Source organism: Gorilla gorilla, chromosome 23 (assembly GCF_029281585.2).
Source record: "Gorilla gorilla gorilla isolate KB3781 chromosome 23, NHGRI_mGorGor1-v2.1_pri, whole genome shotgun sequence".
In the NCBI taxonomy this organism is placed as follows: domain Eukaryota; kingdom Metazoa; phylum Chordata; class Mammalia; order Primates; family Hominidae; genus Gorilla; species Gorilla gorilla.
Window position 1 is genome coordinate 40,529,386 of NC_086018.1, and position 17,332 is coordinate 40,546,717.

Genomic DNA, 17,332 nt, shown 5'->3' on the forward strand with positions numbered 1-17,332 from the left:
ACTCAAGATAAAATCATCTTGGATTTAGGGTGGGCCCTTTGTCCAATGGCTGGTGTCCTTATAAGATGCCTAGGAGACACACACAGGAAAGAGGGCCATAGGAAGATGGAGGCAGAGATGGCAATGGTGAGGCTATAAGCCAAGGGATGCCTGTGGCCACTGGACACCGGAGGAAGTGAGGGAGGATTCTACCCTAGAACCTTCAGAGGGAGCACAGCCCTGCCGACACCTTGGTGTTGGACTTCTCGCCTCCAGAAATCAATTTCTGTTGTCTTAAGTCACCCAGTTTATATTATTTTGTTACAGCAGCCTGGGAAAAGGAATACACTGAATAAGAACCCAAGTGAGCTTATTAGAAAGAATATTGAGGCCTGGCGCAGTGGCTCACACCTGTAATCTCAGCACTTTGGGAGGCTGAGGCGGGTGGATCTTTTCAGTCCAGGAGTTTGAGACCAGACTGGGCAACATGATGAAACCCCGTCTCTACCAAAAATACAAAAATTGGCTGAGTATGGCGACGCACACCTGTAATCCCAGCTATTTGGGAGGCTGAGGCAAGAGAATCCCTTGAACCTGGGAGGTGGAGGTGGCAGTGGGCTGAGATGAAGCCATTGCACTCCAGCCTGGGAGACAGAACAAGACTATGTCTCAAAAAAAGAAAGAATGTTAAACCTCCTCAAGAGGAGGTAAGCGATTTTAAACACTCTGAAGCCACGCAGGGGTAACCATTTTACAAGCCAAGAGGAGGAGAAGGAAAAATTGAAGTCACTTTTTTTTTTTTTGAGATGGAGTCTCACTCTGTCACCCAGGCTGGAGTGCAATGGTGTGATCTCGGCTCACTGCAAGCTCCGCCTCCCGGGTTCACACCATTCTCCTGCCTCAGCCTCCTGAGTAGCTGGGAGTACAGGCACCCGCCACCACACCCGGCTACTTTTTGTGTTTTTAGTAGAGACAGGGTTTCACCATGTTGGCCATGATGGTTTCGATCTCTTGACCTCGTGATCCGCCTGCCTCAGCCTCCCAAAGTGCTGGTATTACAGGCATAAGCCACTGTGCCCAGCCTCAATTTTTCTTTTTTAATGGTTAAAAAATACTTTCAAATGTCCACACAGTAAAATTCACTTCTTTTGGTATATAGTTCAAATGCATAGAGTCCTATCACCATGACCACAGTCAAGATAGGGAACATCCCATCACTCCCAGAACTCCCGTGCTGCCCCTGGCAACCACTGCTCTGTTCTCCCGTTGCTTTTCCAGCGAGTCCTGAAAGTGGAATCGTGCGAGTCCTGGTTCTTTCGCTGAGCATCGTGGTTTGAGGTTCACCCACATCGTTGTGTGGTTCCTTTTCATTGCTGAGAAGTGTTCCACTGTCTGGATGGACTGTGGTCTATTTACCTATTCACCAAGTAAAGGATGTGGGCGATTTCCAGGTTTCGACGATTATGAATAAGCTGCTGTAACATTCACGCACAGGTGTTTGTGTGAATGGAAGTTTTCACTTCTCTTGGGTGAATACCTGGGAGTGGGGTTTCTGGGTCGCGATCGGGTTTCTAGTGGTCTGTAAGTCAGACTTGCTAAAATGTTTCGTTGGGGAGACACACACAGGCAAGGTCAGCTCTCAGGGTCCTTTCTGCAATGTGGGTATGTCAAGGTCACCTGACAGAGGGGCAAATGCCAGCTGGTCGCCCAACCTGCTCTTGTCTGTTCCTTTTCCCTCAGAAGCTATCAGAGGAAAGTAAACCTGTTGTTTCACTCTCATTTCCTTTTATTTTCATTAATATTAGGAAATGCCAAGATTAGTGAAAGAATGAAAAGATGAGTCAAGGCCAGGCATGGTGGCTCACACCCGTAATCCCAGCATTTTGGGAGGCCAAGGCGGGCAGATCACGAGGTCAAGAGATCGAGACCATCCTGGCCAACATGGTGAAACCCTGTCTCTACTAAAAATATAAAAAGTAGCTAGGCGTGGTGGCGCGCACCTATAATCCTAGCTACTCAAGAGTCTGGGGCAGGAGAATCTCTTGAACTCAGGAGGCGGAGGTTACAGTGGCCTGAGATCATGCCACCATACTCCAGCCTGGGCAACAGAGCGAGACTCTGTCTCACACACACACACACACACACACACACACACACACACACACACACAAAGATGAATCAAAACAGCCTAGAAAAGGCTTCAGTGATCCTCAGACTGGATGATCGAATCCCGAATAATGGGGAATCAACAGTAATGGCCTAGTAACACTTTCAAAAAGTCTTCTTTCTTTTTTTAAGAGATGGGGTCTCACTGTGTTGCCCAGGCTAGTCTCAAACTCCCAGGCTCAACCAATCCTACCTTGGCTTCCTAAAGTGCTGAGATTACAGGTTTGAGCCACTCAGCCCAGCCCAAAATCCTTATTATATCCTATTTGTTCGCTTTGCATGGAAGTTTATACTTACTTCCATGCCACCCTTAACATAACTGCAGAGGGAATTTCTTTTTTTTTTTTTTTTGAGACAAGATTTCATTCTGTCAGCCAGGCTGGGGTGCAGTGGTGCGATCTTGGCTCACTGCAAGATCCGCCTCCCAGGTTCATGCCATTCTCCTGCCTCAGCCTCCTGAGTAGCTGGGACTACAGGCCCCCACCATCACCCCCGGCTAATTTATTTTTGTATTTTTAGTAGAGATGGGTTTTCACCATGTTAGCCAAGATGGTCTCGATCTCCTGACCTCGTGATCCACCCGCCTCGGCCTCCCAAAGTGCTGGGATTACAGGCGTGAGCCACCGCGCCTGGCCGTCTTTTTTTCTTTTCTTTTTTTACACAGAGTCTCAGGCTCGAGTGCAGTGGTGTGATCATGGCTCACTATAGCCTTGACCTCCTTGGCTCAAGTGATCCTCCTGTCTCAGCCTCCTAAATAGCTGGGGTTACAGGCACCTGCCACCATGCCCGGCTAATTATTATTATTATTATTATTATTATTATTATTATTTGTAGAGACAGCGTTTCACCATGTTGGCCAGGCTGGTCTCAAACTCCTAGGCTCAAGAGATCCACCTCCTCAGAATCCCAAAGTGCTGGGATTACAGGCATGAGCCACCATGCCTGGCCTTGATCTTTATACCAACTAATTGGCATACACACAAGCTCATGCTATGAAATGGTATTTCACACGGTGTGCTGCTTTGCCTTGGGCTCCCTAAAACTTCATCACCCCCCAGCGGACTCTCACTGCTGTGGCCTGTGGCCCTACTCAAGGAGCTCAAGGAGGCCACTAGCCATTTGGAGAAGGAGGTAGTTGGGGCCCTGAAAGTTTACAGGACTTCCTCAAGGCCACAGCAGGTGTGTGAGAAAAGGAAGATGGCCAGCCTGCCTCCACTTCTCTTTCCAATCTCCCACTTTGCCTGAGCTAAGCTCAAGCTCAGGGCCACCCACGTCTTGGAAGGGCTTCCTACCAGCTGGTCTTGTGAGATGAGAGCTGCCCTGCATATCATGCTTGTCATCGCCAAGGACCCCAAGCTCCAGTTACCTCAAGTCCTAGAAAATGTGCCAACTATAGAGAGCTATGCAGGGCATGGCCCTGGGGATGCGGGATGTTATTGCCCTTGGGATGGGAAGGAGAGATGAGAGGGAGAATTGTCTGGATCTTAAAATTATGTTGCACCCCTTCAAACACTCTACCATCTTTGCCTCTGTAGTTCAATATTAGTCTGTTCCTATCTTCTAAACTTGCAAATGAACTTGCATGGCAATAAATCTCTGCACACTCAAAGCCATGATTTCCTCAGCAGGTGGATGCAGAATGCTCGGAGACCTATAATAATCAGCCTTTGGCAACAAGCACTTTTTCTTCTGACTCATTATTGCCGCGTTTTAAGAGGAGAAGGGAGCAACTGCTCTCACGGGGCTACAGAGACACGGAAACACGCTGGGGAGGCTGCTCTGTCACCAGGAAAGACAATGGAATCCATTTAAAATGTCTTATTTTCCCTTGCTCTGCCAAGCAAAAGCATCAGAACCCTTTGGGGAATTCACTTTACAAGGAAACAAAATAAGTCCCTGCATCTGCAGCCCGGCCCTCCCCGCCACGTGTACCCCTTCCTCTGAGGTCCCCGGCTCTGCACGGGCCGAGCAGGTGGCACCCGCTCCCGGTGGTGGCATTGTTGGGACCTGCTCACAAAACACAGTTGTTCTCTGCAATGGCTCATTTCCCTTTCTGAGACTTTTTGTTTGTTTGTTTGTTTTGAGACAGAGTATTGCTCTATTGCCCAGGCTGGAGTGCAATGGCACAATCTGGGCTCATTGCAACCTCCGCCTCCCGGGTTCAAGCAATTCTCATGCCTCAGCCCCCCGAGTAGCTGGGATTACAGTTGTGCACCACCATGTTGGGCAATTTATGTATTTTTAGTAGAGACAGGGTTTCACTATGTTGGCCAGGCTGGTCTCGAACTCCTGCCCTCAAGCGATATGCCTGCCTCAGCCTCCCAAAGTGCTGGGATTACAGGCAGGAGAATCACTGGAACCTGGGAGGCGGAGGTTGCAGTGGGCCGGGATCATGCCACTGCACTCCAGCCTGTGTGACAGAGCGAGACTCTCTCTCAAAAAAAAAAAAAAAAAAAACTCCTCTTCCTCCAAGGTTTAAAAATCATATAAATGTACCTTCCTCTCAATTGTGCTGTGAACCTAAAACTGTTTCCCCAAAATAGTCTCTTTAAAAAAATCAAGAATACTATAGGCATGTTCTAGAAGAAAAATGTACAGGTTGCAGGCAGGAGACAGCGAGCAAATCATTTCATATCTGGAGGCCTTCATTTATTGCTCCACAAGGTTAAGAGTTCAACTCACACGGGGGTCTATGAGCTAACCTTTCACCAGGGCATTCTGTTCAAACCTTGGGCCTCACTTCGTAAAAGTCCATGAAATTACTCTCCCTTTCTGTTTGCACTCGGCCTCATGCCACGGGCCTCCTGGGCAGGTGCACTGCTGCTCCACTGGCGCTCAACACATTTTTGCTAAAGGAATGGATGACCCCAGAAAACACATACAAGCTGGGCACAGTGGCATGTGTCTGTAATCCCAGCTACTTGGGAGGCTGGGGTCGGGGGATCGCTCAACGCCAGGAGTCGAGGCTGCAGTGGGCTGGGATCGCACCTATGAATAGCCCCTGCCCTCCAACCTGGGCAATGTAGCAAGACCCTGTCTCTAAAAATTAAAAAAAGACAAAATAATAACAATAAACATACGAATAACTATGGCCGGGCACGGTGAAACCCCATCTCTACTACAAATACCAAAAATTAGCCACGTGTGGTGGCGGGTGCCTGTAGTCCCAGCTACTCTGGAGGCTGAAGCAGGAGAATGGCGTGAACCCAGGAGGCAGAACTTGGAGTGAGCCGAGATGGCGCCACTGCACTCTAGCCTGGGCGACAGAGCAAGACTCCCATCCCAGCACTTTGGCAGGCCAAGGCGGGCAGATTACCAGCTCAGAAGATCGAGACCATCCTGGTTAACACGGTGAAACCCCGTCTCTACTAAAAAACACAAAAAATTAGCTGTGCATGGTGGCGGGCGCCTGTAGTCCCAGCTACTCCGGAGGCTGAGGCAGGAAAATGGCATGAACCCGGGAGGCGGAGCTTATAGTGAGCCGAGATCGCACCACTGCACTCCAGCCTGGGCAACAGATCAAGACTCTGTCTCAAAAAAATAAAACAAACAAACAAAAAAAAGAAATTGTACCAGCTTCTGAGAATCACCAAAGGTAGCAGAGGAGGGCCAAGTCAAAGCCACAGAGTGTAGAAGCCTCAGATGAAGTTCAAAGCCATACAGTCGTAAGGAATGCTAGGAGTCGGTAACACAGCAAGTTAATATCTTTGGGTAGACACGTGCAGCTACAGTTGTGGAATAAATTTCCTCCTGAGAGTGAAACTCTACAGTGCACACCACCTACAGTGCATTGAAGCAGACATTATGCAAACACTTCAAGAGAAAGGGCACTTGGTCTCGGACCACCGAAGCCCGTGGGCCCTCGGTGTGATAGTCTCAACGTATCTGTAGGAAGAGTAGGTCAGTGGCTGGTCAGCATCTGATAAAACAGTCAACAAAGCCAGCTCTGGCTGTGCCCATAGCTCACGGCAACTCACTTCCTCCAGCTGCTCAGGCCAACACCCGTGGGTCATCCCTGACTCCTCCCACTCTCACAACACCCAGCAGCAAATCCTGTTGGCTCCACTTCAGAATGGATTCTGGGCCCGGTGCTGTGGTTCACCCCTGTAATCCCAGTACTTTCAGGGGCCGAGGAGGGTGGATCACTTGAGGTCAGGAGTTTGAAGCAAGCCTGGCCAACATGATGAAACCCCGTCTCTACTAAAAATACAAAAACTTAGCCGGGTGTGGTGGTGGGCGCCTGTAATCCCAGCTACTCGGGAGGTTGAGGCAGGAGAATGGCTTGAACCCAGGAGGCGGAGGTTGCAGTGAGCTGAGATTGTGCCATTGCACTCCACCCCGGGCAACATGAGTGAAACTCTGATTCAATAAATAAATAACCACATCGTTTCTATTTGATGTTCTCTCTGGATGTGTATAATGAAATTTCCCTTTTTCCTAAGGACACCTGTCATATTGGAATATGGCCTAGCCTGATATCTTGATTTTAACTTGTTCACCTCTGAGAAGAACCTATCTCCAAATAAGATGACATTCTGAGGTAGTAGGAGTTGGAACTTCAACATGTGAATTTGGTGGGGAGAACGAGTCACGATTCAATCCATTACAGTCCTACCGAATTGTGAGCTAACAATGGGTGTTATTTGAAGCTACTGAATTTGGTGTAATGGTGTGTGCCCGTAGTCCCAGCTACTCAGGAGGCTGAGGCAAGAGGATGGCTTGAGCCCAGGAGTTCAAGGCTGCAGTGAGCCATGACTGCTCCACGGCACCCTAGCCTGGGTGATCTTGTCTCAAAAACAAAACAAAACAAAACAAACCACCACTACCACCCACAACAAAAAACAGCCGGGCGCCGTGGCTCACGCCTGTAATCCCAGCAATTTGGACACCAAGGTGGACAGATCACGAGGTCAGGAGTTCAAGACCAGCCTGGACAACATGGTGAAACCCCGTCTCTACTAAAAAATACAAAAGGCCAGGCGCAGTGGCTCATGTCTGTAATCCCAGCACTTTGGGATGCCAAGGCGGGCGGATCACGAGGTCAGGAGATCGAGACCATCCTGGCTAACATGGTGAAACCCTGTCTCTACTAAAAATACAAAAAATTAGCCAGGCATGGTGGCGGGCGCCTGCAATCCCAGCTACCTCGGAGGCTGAGGCAGGAGAATCACTTGAAAACAGGAAGGCGGAGGTTGCAGTGGACCGAGATTGCACTGCTGCACTCCAGCCTGGGCAACAAGAGTGAAACTCTGTCTCAAAAAAAAAAAAAAAAAGGGCCAGGCGCGGTGGCTCATGCCCCTAATCCCAGCACTTTGGGAGACCAAGGCGGGCGGATCATCTAAGTTCAGGAGTTCGAGATTAGCCTGGCTAACATGGTGAAATCCCATTTCTACTAAATATACAAAGTTAGCTGGATGTGGTGGCACATGCCTGTCATCTCAGCTACTCGGGAGGCTGAGGCAGGAGAATCGCTTGAACCCAGGAAGCAGAGGTTGCAGCGAGCCAAGATCACACGCCGTTGCACTCTAGCCTGGGCAACAGAGCAAGACTCCATCTCAACAACAACAACAACAACAAAAAAGAATTGTACCAGCCCCTAAGAATCACCACAGGTAGCAGAGGAGGGCCAAGTCAAAGCCACAGAGTGTAGAAGCCTCAGATGAAGTTCAAAGCCACACAGTCGTAAGGAATGCTAGGAGTCGGTAACACAGCAAGTTAATATCTTTGGGTAGACACGTGCAGCTACAGTTGTGGAATAAATTTCCTCCTGAGAGTGAAACTCTACAGTGCACACCACCTACAGTGCATTGAAGCAGACATTATGCAAACACTTCAAGAGAAAGGGCACTTGGTCTCGGACCACCGAAGCCCGTGGGCCCTCGGTGTGATAGTCTCAACGTATCTGTAGGAAGAGTAGGTCAGTGGCTGGTCAGCATCAGATAAAACAGTCAACAAAGCCAGCTCTGGCTGTGCCCATAGCTCACGGCAACTCACTTCCTCCAGCTGCTCAGGCCAACACCCGTGGGTCATCCCTGACTCCTCCCACTCTCACAACACCCAGCAGCAAATCCTGTTGGCTCCACTTCAGAATGGATTCTGGGCCCGGTGCTGTGGTTCACCCCTGTAATCCCAGTACTTTCAGGGGCCGAGGAGGGTGGATCACTTGAGGTCAGGAGTTTGAAGCAAGCCTGGCCAACATGATGAAGCCCCGTCTCTACTAAAAATACAAAAACTTAGCCGGGTGTGGTGGTGGGCGCCTGTAATCCCAGCTACTCGGGAGGTTGAGGCAGGAGAATGGCTTGAACCCAGGAGGCGGAGGTTGCAGTGAGCTGAGATTGTGCCATTGCACTCCACCCTGGGCAACAAGAGCGAAACTCTGGCTCAAAAAAAAAAAAAAAGGGCCAGGAGCAGTGGCTCCTGCCCCTAATCCCAGCACTTTGGGAGACCAAGGCGGGCTGATCACCTAAGGTCAGGAGTTCGAGATCAGCCTGGCTAACATGGTGAAACCCCGTCTCTACTAAATATGCAAAATTAGCTGGATGTGGTGGCGCATGCCTGTCATCCCAGCTACTCGGGAGGCTGAGGCAGGAGAATCACTTGGAACCCGGGAGGCAGAGGTTGCAGTGAGCCGGGATCGCGCCACTGCACTCCAGCCTGGCAACAGAGTGAGGCTCCATCTCAAAAAAAAAGAAAAAAATCTGCTAAATTTGTAGTAACTTGTTGCACAGCACAGAAAATTAATATAGTCTCCCTAAATATTATAGTTAGTACTGCCTGCTTTTAAGAGTCTCTTTCAATCTATAGATTCCCCCTGCATCTTTTTATTCTCTCTTAATTTTTTATTGAAAAATTTGGGATGGTTAATTTGTATCGCTTCCCATAGTCTGGATTTTGCTGGTTACATTCCTGCGGTATAGGTTAACAGGTTTCTTTTTTCTTCCTGTAAATTGATCATTGCATCTAGAGTGTTAATCAGATTAAGCTTTTTATGTTTTTGTTAAGACTCTTTCAAAGTACACAGCTACAAGGTGTTTGTGTGTGTGTGTATATGTGAATTTGTGTATTTTTTTTAAGATAAGATGCCTCCTGAAATATACTGATACTTCTGATTCAAATTTAGGAGAGAAGATGTTACTCATTCTCTTCTATTTCACATCTGTAACTCCTTTTCCCTACACCAAGAATTCAGTTCTCTGGCCACTGGGGATGATAGAATTTGAATATCACATAATTACTAATTGCTTTGTCCCATGTTCGAAAACATTCTTAGAATAAAAATTTAACATTACCAGTCGATATGATCACTAAAAACAGTTCCAAAACATTTTATTTTAGTATTATTATTATTATTATTTTTGAGACGGAGTCTTGCTCTGTCACCCAGGCTGGAGTGCAATGGTGCCAACTTGGTTCACTGCAACCTCTACCTCCTGGGTTCAAGTGATTCTCCTGCCCCAGCTTCCCAAGTAGCTGGGATTAGAGGTACCAACCACCACGCCCAGCTAATTTTTGTATTTTAGTAGAGAAGAAGTTGCACCATGTTGGCCAGGCTGGTCTCGAACTCCTGACCTCAAGCCATCCACTCGCCTCGGCCTCCCATAGTGCTGAGATTACAGGCCTGAGCCACCGTGCGTGGCCAAAAAAAAAAAAAAAAAAAACATTTTAAAGATATTCCCACACCATTTTCTCCCCCTATTTATAGCTAAACTTTGTCTATGTTGTTGGCGAATGTAACCATTACACTCCATACTCTCCCTTTAACTCTTCATCTTCTCTTGGTTCTCCATGTAAATGTATCTTTAATGTTCACACCAGGCTAATGTCGATGTCTTTTTAGTCTCTTTGGTTGTTTGACGCTTATTTTCTCGTAATTCCTCAGGAAAGTCTTTGGGAATAATATTCTCTGGGTTCCTGCACATTGGTGACAATCTGCTATTTTTTTTTTCTTTGTAACTCACTCTGTCACCTGGCTGCAGTGCAGTGGCGCGACCTGGGCACACTGCAACCTCCATCCCCTAAGTTCAAGCAATTCTCCTGCCTCAGCCCCCTGAGTAGCTGAAATTACAAGCGTGCGCCACCACGCCCAGCTGTTTTTGTATTTTTAGTAGAGATGTGGTTTAGCCATGTTGGCCAGGCTAGTCTTGAACTCCTGACCTCAAGTGATCCGCCTGCCTTGGCCTCCCAAAGTGCTGGAATTACAGGCATGAGTCACTGCATCTGGCTTGACAACTGCTATTTTTTTTTTTTTGAGACAGAGTCTTGCTCTGTTGCCCAGGCTGGAGTGCAGTGGCACCATCTCAGCTCACTGCAAGCTCCGCCTCCCGGGTTCACGGCATTCTCCTGCCTCAGCCTCCCGACTAGCTGGGACTACAGGCGCCTGCCACCACGCCTGGCTAATTTTTTGTATTTTTAGTAGAGACGGGGTTTCACTGTATTAGCCATGATGGTCTCGATCTCCTGACCTCATGATCTGCCCGCCTCAGCCTCCCAAAGTGCTGTGATTACAGGCGTGAGTCACTGCACCCAGCCAACAACTGCTATTTTTATACTCAAAAGTTAGTTTGACCAGGCCGGGTGCGGTGGCTCACGCTTGTAATCCAAGCACTTTGGGAGGCCAAGGCAGGCTGACCACCTGACATCGAGAGTTCGAGACCAGCCTGACCAACATGGAGAAACCCCGTCTCTACTAAAAATACAAAATTAACTGGGCATGGTGGCATGTGCCTATAATCTTAGCTACTCGGGAAGCCGAGGCAGGAGAATCACTTGAACCTGGGAGGCAGAGGTTGTGGTGAGCCAAGATCACGCCATTGTACTCCAGCCTGGGTGACAAGAGAGAAACTCCGTCTCAAAATAAATAAATAAATAATAAATAAAAAGTTAGTTTGACCAGATATAAAATCCTGGCTCAGCTGGTGTTTGCCTTGAGTATCCTAAATGTATTATTCCAGTTTTTTCTGACAGAAAGTATTGCTGTGTCTCTATCAGTTCAGGTTGCCATAATGAAAACCGTGGACTGAGCAGATTTTAAAAACCCTAAATTTAATTTTTCACAGTTCTAAAGATAGTAGGTCCAAGATCAAGGTGCCAGCAGGGTCAGGTTCAAGTGAGGACTCTTTCCCTGGCTTGCAGACTGCTGCCTTCTTGCTGTTTCTCCACGTGGGGGAGGTGAGGAGAGACGGAGATCTTCTTCTTCCTATAAAGCCACAGTCCTATTGGATTAGGGCCCCACCATGATGACTTGATTAACCTTAATTACCTCCTAAAGACCTAGTCTCCAGATACAATCATATTGGGGATCGGGGCTTCAACACCTGAATTTGGGGGGGGTGGGGGGGGGTCACACACAATTCAGTCCATAGCCCTATGAAAACCTTGAATGGCCATTTTTCCCCATTATATGCCACTTGATCTAGATGGCAAGATGACTAGATAAGTGTATCATTCCAGGTTCTCCAGAGAAACAGAACCAACTCTGTGTGTGTGTGTATTATATATATATAGAGAGAGAGAAAGAAACAGACAGAGATTGAGATTTATTTTGAGGAACTGGCTCACAGATTGTGGGGTCTGGCAAGTCTGAAATCTGTAGGCAGGCTGCAGGCTGGACACTCAGGCAGGATCTCTATGTCACAGTCTTGAACAGACTTGAAGCAGAATTTCTTCTTCTCCAAGAACCTGTGCTTTTGTTCTCTCTCTCTCTCTCTCTCTCTTTTTTTTTTTTTTTTTTGGAGACAGGGTCTCACTCTGTCACCCAGGCTGGAGTGCAATGGTGCAATCATGGCTCAATGCAAACTCAATCTCCCAGGCTCAAGTGATCCTCCCACCTCAGCTTCCTGAGTAGCTGGAACTGCAGGTGTGCACCACCATGCCAGCTAATTTTTGTATTTTTTTTTAGCGACAGTGTCTCACTATGTTGTCCAGGCTGGTCTTGAACCCCTGGGCTCAAGTGATCCACCCACCTTGGCCTCCCAAAGTGTTGGGATTACAGGTGTGAGCCACTGCACTCGGCCCTGTTCTTAAGGTCTTCACCTCACTGGATGAAGCCCACCATGTTAGGAAGGGCCATCTCTACTTAATGTCTACTGATTGGAAACTTTGATCAAAGCTATCAAATACCTTCACAGTCTTAAAAGAAGAACTTTGGACAAAATAAATGTAACAGTTTATTTGAGCAAAGAACAAATTCATGAATCACAAAGCACCAAACCAAAAGGAAGGTATGGGCTCCACTCCAGCAACACGAGTAGTGAGCTTATTTTTTTATGGTTTATTATTTATTTATTTATTTTATTTATTTTTGAGACGGAGTTTCACTCTTGTCGCCCAGGCTAGAGTGCAATGGTGCAATCTTGGCTCACTGCAACCTCCGCCTCCCAGGTTCAAGCAATTCTCCTGTCTCAGCCTCCCAAGTAGATGGGATTACAGGCATGCGCCACCACGCCTGGTGGATTTTTTGTATTTTTACTAGAGGCAGGGTTTCAACATGTTGGCCAGGCTGGTCTTGAACTCATGACCTCAGGTGATCCACCTGTCTCAGCCTCCCAAAGTGCTGGGATTACAGGCAGAGGTTGCAGTGAGCTGAGATTGCGCCACTGCACTCCAGCCTGGGCAACAAAGCGAGAACTTGTCTCACAAAAAAAAAAAAAAAAAAAAAAAAAAGTTCTAAGAAATCCAGGGGGGGAACAAAGAAAAAGTAGGGAAAGGATATTACAAATACAGCTGATCCTGGGCCGGGCGCAGTGGCTCACGCCTGTAATTCCAGCACTTTGGGAGGCCAAGGTGGGCAGATCACAAGGTCAGGAGATCGAGACCATCCTGGCTAACACGGTGAAACCCCTTCTCTACTAAAAAAAAAAAAAAAAAAAATTAGCAAGGCGTGGTGGCGGGCGCCTGTAGTCCCAGCTACGCGGGAGGCTGAGGCAGGAGAATGGCGTGAACCCGGGAGGCGGAGCTTGCAGTGAGCCGAGATCGCGCCACTGCATTCCAGCCTGGAGAACACGGTGAGACTCTTTGTCTCCAAAAAAAAAAAAAAAAAAAAAAATACAGCTGATCCTTAAATATATAAAAAGATGATTAAGCCAATTTATAAAAAGAAAAAAAATTCCAAGCACTGTAAGATACAATTTCTCACCTATCAAATTGACACAATTTCAAAAGCTGGATACTGTCATCTGTCAAGGCCATAGGGAAGGAGGCAGGCTTGTCTACTGCAGGAGGGAGGCAGAATAAGACAGTCTGGTGATGTGGAAACATCTAGAAAATGACAAACGTGTTTAGCCTTTGCCCTGGCTCTCCCACCTCTGGGAAGTTCTCTCATGGTTATCTCTGACCATGCTAGTCATTGGAGCATTGTCTGTAAAGCAAAACATGGGCAAGATTCCAATATTCTCTCTGTAGAGGGTAGACAAATACAACCGTGGAATAGTCACCCAGCAGAAGACTTCACAAGTATAAAAAAGAGTGAGGCAGCTTTGTGATTTTTTTTTTTGACAAATATAGGAGAAGCTCAGGAATATATTGCTAAGGTGCAGAACAGCGTACACAGCCAACCTCCTTTTTTTTCTTTTTTTTGAGATGGGGTCTCGCTCTGTCACCCAGGCTGAAGTGCAATGGCGCAATCTAGGCTCACTGCAACCTCTGCCTCCTGGGTTCTGGTGACTCTCCTGCCTCAGCCTCCTGAGTAGCTGGGATTACAGGCATGCGCCACCACACCCAGCTAATTTTTGTATTTTTTAGTAGAGACAAGGTTTTGCCATGTTGGCCAGGCTGGTCTTGAACCCCTGACCTCAGGTGATCCGCCTGCCTTGGCCTCCCAAAATGCTGGATTACAGGTGTGAACCACCACATCCAGCCAAAGAGGAAGTTTCTTAAAGCAGGTGGTGAAAATAGGGTGGACAGGGACAGGGTAAAAACAAAGTAGCCCTGTTGCGCGCGGTGGCTCATGCCCGTAATCCCAGCACTTTGGGAGGCTGAGGTGGGCAGATCACTTGAGCTCAGGAGTTTGAGACCAGCCTGGGCAACATGGTGAAACCCTGTCTCTACCAAAAATACAAAAATTAGGCCAGGCACAGTGGCTCACACCTGTAATCCCAACACTTAGGGAGGTGGAGGCGGGCGGATCACTTGAGATCAGGAGATCGAGACAAGCCTGGCCAACGGGGTGAAACCTCATCTCTACTAAAAATACAAAAGTTAGCCAGGCCTGGTGGCACGCACCTGTAATCCCAGCTACTTGGGAGGCTGAGGCAGGAGAATTGCTTGAACCTGAGAGGTGGAGGTTGCAGTGAGCCACAATCACACCACTGCACTCCAGCCTGGGCAACAGAGCCAAACTCTGTCTCAAAAATAATGAAATAAAATAACTCAATGAAAATGCAAATACAGCATGTCAAATTATATGGAACACAGCTACAAATTTTTTGAAAAAGAGCATTAGGCCCATGTGGTGGCTCATTCCTGTAATCCCAGCACTCTGAGAGGCTAAGGTGGAGGGATTGCTTAAGCTCAGGAGTTCAAGACTCAATCTCTACAAAAAAGTCAAAAATTAGCCAGGTGTGGTGGTGCATGCCTGTAGTCTCAGCTACTTGGATGGCTGAGGTAGGAGGATCATTTGAGCCCAGGAGATCAAGGCTACAGTGAGCCGGTATTGTGCCACTGCAGTCAGCCTGGGCAATAGAATGAGACCCTGTCTCAAAAGAAAAAGAAAAGAAACTTAGAGCATTAATGCATGTGTTGAAGCTGGGTGTAGTGGCACATGCCTGTAGTTCCAACTACTCTGGAGACCGAGGTGGGAGGACTGCTTGAGCCTGGGAGTTTGAGGCTGCAGTGAACTGTGATTGTGCCACTGCACTTCAGGCTGGGTGACAGAGCAAGACCTTTTCTCTAAAAAGAAAAAGAAACTAGCCAGGCCCAGTGACTCACACTTGTAATCCCAGCACTATGGGAGGCCAAAGCAGGCGAATCACTTGAGGTCAGGAGTTCGAGACCAGCCTGACCGACATGGTGAAGCTCCATCTCTACTAAACATAGAAAAATTAGCTGGGCTTGATGGCACATGCCTGTAATACCAGCTACTTGGGAGGCTGAGGTGGGAGGATTGCTTGAGCCCACGAGGCAGAAGTTGCAGAGAGCTGAGATTGCACCACTGCACTCCAGCCTGGGCAACAACAGAGCGAGACTCTGTCTCAAAAAAGGAAAGAGAGAGAGAGAAAGGAAAGCAAGCAAGAAAATTGAATATAAAAATGTTTTAGATAAATACATGACTGGGAAATAAAATTTCTTCTTTTTTTTTTTTGAGAAGGAGTTTCACTCTTGTTGCCCAGGCTGGAGTGCAATGGTGCTCATCGCAACCTCCGCCTCCCAGGTTCAAGCAATTCTCCTGCCTCAGCCTCCCAAGTAGCTGGGATTACAGGCATGCGCCACCATGCCCGGCTAATTTTGTATTTTTAGTAGAGAAGGGGTTTCTCCATGTTGAGGCTGGTCTCGAACTCCTGACCTCAGGTGATCCGCCTGCCTCGGCCTCCCAAAGTGCTGGGATTACAGGCATGAGCCACCGTGCCCGGCCAAAATTTATTTTTTTAATTAAAGTAGGCCAGGCACAGTGACTCATGCCTATAATCACAGAGCTTTGGGAGGGTGAGGCAGGAGGACTGCTTGATGCCAGGAGTTGGAGACCAGCCTGGGCAACGTAGTCAGACCCCCATCTCTACAAAAAAAAAAAAAATTCTTGAAAGATTAGCTGGGCATCGTGGTCCATTCCTGTAGCCCTAGCTGCCTGGGAGATTGAGGTGAGGATCCCTTGAGCCCAGGTGTTCAAGGCTACCGTGAGCAGTGATTGAGCCACTGCTCTCCAGCCTGAGTGACAGAGCAAGATCGTGTCTCAAAAAAAAAAAAAAGGTAAAGCAAAGCAAAACATGCTCATTAACACTCTCATTAATGACTGTACATTTGTTGTACTTGAGCGAGTTAGAAAAACGCCACACTTTGAGATGAATTTAGAGCCCTTTATTAGCCGGTGGCCGAGAGACCGCTAACGGTCAAAATTCTCTCAGCCCTGAGGAAGAGGCTTGATTAACTTTTATATCTTGGTTTAGGAAGGGGAGGGGGGGTCTAGTTAAAACAATTTTACAGAAGTTAAGTAGTCAAAAGGTTAAAAGGATAAATGGTTACAGGAAAGTGAACAGTTCCAGGTGCAGGGGCTTTAAGACTATTACAAGGTGATAAACGCGGGGCTTTGGGCATTATCAATCAGATGAATTCTTGGGGACTGCGGATACAGCTTGCCACAGTATCTTATCAGTTAATTGCATTCTTGGATGTGCTGAGAGTCAGCTTGCACGAGTTAAGTCCTTGAGGAAGGGGCTGCCAGTGAAAGAGCCAAGATGGAGTTTGTCTGGTTCTCTTAGCTAAGGGAGAAACAAGGCCAGGTGAATAAGGAAAAAAACAAGGTTGGGCATTACACATTTTGGCCAGGGGCGGTGGTTCACGTCTATAATCCCAGCAATTTGGAAGGCCGAGGCAGGTGGATCACCTGAGGTCAGGAGTTTGAGACCAGCCTGGCCAATATGGTGAAACCCCATCTCTACTAAAAATACAAACATTAGCTGGGCGTGGTGCAGGGTGCCTGTAATCCCAGCTACTCAGGAGGCTGAGGCAGGAAAATCACTGGAACCTGGGAGGCGGAGGTTGTAGTGAGCCGAGATCGCGCCACTGCACTCCAACCTGGGCGACAGAGAGAGACTATGTCTCAAAAAAATAAATAAATGACTGCACGTTTCACAGTACACATATTTGCTAACCCCCTGTGTATGTTTGTCTTTAATGTTCTTCACGGTGAAACCCTATCTCTACTAAATTAGCCGGGCGTGGTGGCACATACCTGTAATCCCAGCTACTCGGGAGGCCAAGGCAGGAGAATCGATTGAACCTGGGAGGCGGAGAATGCAGTGAGCGAGATCGCGCCATTGCATTCAAGCCTGGGCAACAACAGTAAATGTCCGTCTCACCAAAAAAAAAAATAATAAACCTAATGTTCTTGGCCATGTCTGTTCCAGGGTCCAGTCCAGAATACCACATTGCATTTAGTGTCAGTTTTTATTTCACCGACTTAGCTTAGGGGCCTTGTCTTGCTGATGAAGGAGGAACTCCTGGGAAACATTTGTCTCTCACAAGTGGTTATGTGAAC